We start from the raw sequence: 3,007 nt of genomic DNA on the forward strand, positions 1-3,007 counted from the left end.
AAAACGGTAGAATTAAAGTTGCACTATATCTAACCAGTAAGGCAATGGCTAACTTTCATAGTGCTGACTTCCAAAATGGCAAATTTTAAAATAACCTGTCAACCCCAATTTAACCACCTTAAGGGTTGATTTTGGAAAAACTCTTTAATTACATTTTTATTATTTTAAATCCGTAAGCTAAATTTGAATTTTCATCGAGTTTGGTTTAAAATTGACGGATTTTCATACTAACTTTCAACCCCTATTTAACCCCCTCAACGGTGGAATATCAAAAAATCCGTTCTTATTGCGGATCTACATCATAAAATAAATCTATATTCTAAAGATCTACAATTAATTAGAACATTTTATGGTTCTATCTTTTATAGTTCAGGCAGCGTACGCAAAATAATTAACTTTTCTAAATTATCTTACGGAACCCTATTTTTTTCCAAAATAAAATATAGCCTATGTTACTCGTGGATAATGTAGCTTTCGAATGGTGAAAGAATTTTTAAAATCGGTCCAGTAGTTTCGGACCCTATTCATTTCAAACAAACAAACAAAAAATCAAACCTTTCCTCTTTATAATATTAGTATAGATAATATTGTTAAAATCAAATTTAATTTACTTGCACTACTAGATTACCCAATGCACTTATGTATCTAAAATTGTTGTGCATGCTGCGTTTGCCTGTAATAGGTTGTGCACGTTGCATAAGACCATTGTTTTGTAATTATTTATAATACATTTCGTGTAACAATTGTTGGCAAACCTTATTAAATAAATAAATAAATATTAAAATCTCCAAGTAAAACTACATGATCAAACCGTGTGAACGAGCTAAATGACTCGCTTAGTGCATCAAAAAATAACGACGCATTTAACCACGGAGGGCGGTACGCTGTTCCAATTATGAGAGCCTTGCCATTAAATATGACGCTCACCCACATTTGTTCAATTGTGTGGCAAATGGGGTGATGTTGCTTCCTCGTAGGTAAGCTCCGCTTCAAATAGAAGCCTACTCCACCACCATGTGATCGTACATCCGAAGGACGCGGTATATGATGAAAACGGTACCCAGGAACTATTGGTGCTTTCCCTTCTTCACCTTCCCTAAGCCACGTTTCATTTATTGCCATAACGTCTACTGAATGTCGCGCCATTGCCACCAAGAACTCGTCATGTCTGTTCCCTAGCGATCCTGGGTTAAGCAAACCAATTTTTAATTAATTTGAGTTACCCATTGTCATAGTAATATAGAAAATAATAAGTTTTGCGAGAATAATATGTAGTCACTATATAAATTATAATTTTAAGACACTTCTCAAAAAAGGTTAAAATAGATTGAAGTAAATAGAAAGTGATACAAATGCACGTGACTTTCGATAAAATTAAACCAATGTCTACCATAACAGTCTCACCTGATTTACTTGTACTGCAGCACATATATGATAGGTCCTTGTCTTCGAGAAAGCTGAGACGGCGATAGCAGACATCTTCCCGAACATACACACATACCCCGGCTCGACGCCTGAAGGCATGTTCTAAATTGTAGCCGGGGTACTCCAAATACGATGTATCGTCCGGGGTAGAAATCTGCGTCTCCGTCAAAAAGAGAAAAGCCGGCTTTACCGTCTCGAGGTGGTGATGGACGGCATTTAGATTGGAATGGACTCCTCTGATATTGCACATATCCACAGTAAACGTGGAAGAGGTCGCCGCTGTACAACTTTTCTTATTTTTGGACTTTCTCATTGCGGTTGGTGTACAAAAGGAAGGGAATTTGAAAGGGAATTTTAGGAATGCTCCTTCAACGCCTCACGGGACAAAGTATGAGTCTCGTGACACCGAGCCCACGGAGGTGGTGTGGGATGCTGGCGCGGGGGACGGAAGGGCCCCCGGTCCCCCCCGTGCACGACTACCCGGCTCCACTCCGGTCTCTTACTCCGGCAAGGTAGCCGCGCAACGGGATTTTTCGTCGGTTGGCGGGACAGCCTCCCGGGCCAGAGGTTAACAGTGTTGCCCGGGTTCGACTCCCCAACTAACCGGCGGGCGGCCAGCGGACAGCCGTTTCACCGGGTCTCCCAGGCCCCCGCGCCAACACACCACGCCCCCGGGGACAACGATGCTTAAAGAGACCCACTGGACCCGTAAAGTACGCCGTTGGAAGCACCACAAGAGGATGGGAAGGGAGGGATAAGGGGATGAACTGGCTCCCAGGCGCACTACCGAAACACGACAAGTCGTTATTAGCGGTAGACTCCGACCTGAGGGTGGTAGCTAGCCAAGCAGATCCCACGAAGAGACCTTACCACCAAGCGGGACACCTTTGGTAATTACGCCAGGCGGTGTCAGATCCAGCAACCAGTGGGACCGTCGCAGTAAGATGTTAAATGCCCGAGTAGACGCTGCTGCCCATCTACCCGGTAGATGCCCTTAGTCGGCTTCTACGACACCCACGGGCAGGTATGGGGTGGTCTATTCGCCGCCGGAGCCACACGGCATTTACACAGTTACACATTTTCTCTCCGAGCTACATTATCAAACCCTTAAATAGTCAATGATTAACTGGCTTTGCAATTTCATTAGAACCTACACCAAATATCTTCAAACACATCTCAATTATTCCCATCGGTTGAGGAGTTACATATTTTGTCTCCGAGCCACATTAGCAGACCCTTAAATAGTCAATGATGAACTGGCTTTGCAATTTCATTAGAACCTACACCATATATCTTCAAACAAAACTCAATTATACCCATCGGTTGAGGAGTTACATATTTTGTCTCCAGAACCCGCTCTGATCCTCATCATATTTAAATAGGACGAACTTGTAGCAATTGTACACACACGAAATTAAAGGCATTAAAATAGGTTCTAAACGGCGAAGTTATGGCTGTTATATTTACATGGGTGGAGGAGTTCCCCTCATTTTCTCCAGAACCCATCGATGGATCCTAACCATATTTAAATGGGACCAACTTCCAGCTCGTCTCTGTACAATAAAAAAAGAAATATTAAAAT

Source organism: Epargyreus clarus, unplaced genomic scaffold (genome assembly GCF_041222505.1).
Source record: "Epargyreus clarus isolate Ecla_fem2 unplaced genomic scaffold, WU_Ecla_fem_2.2 ptg000013l, whole genome shotgun sequence".
Lineage (NCBI taxonomy): Eukaryota > Metazoa > Arthropoda > Insecta > Lepidoptera > Hesperiidae > Epargyreus > Epargyreus clarus.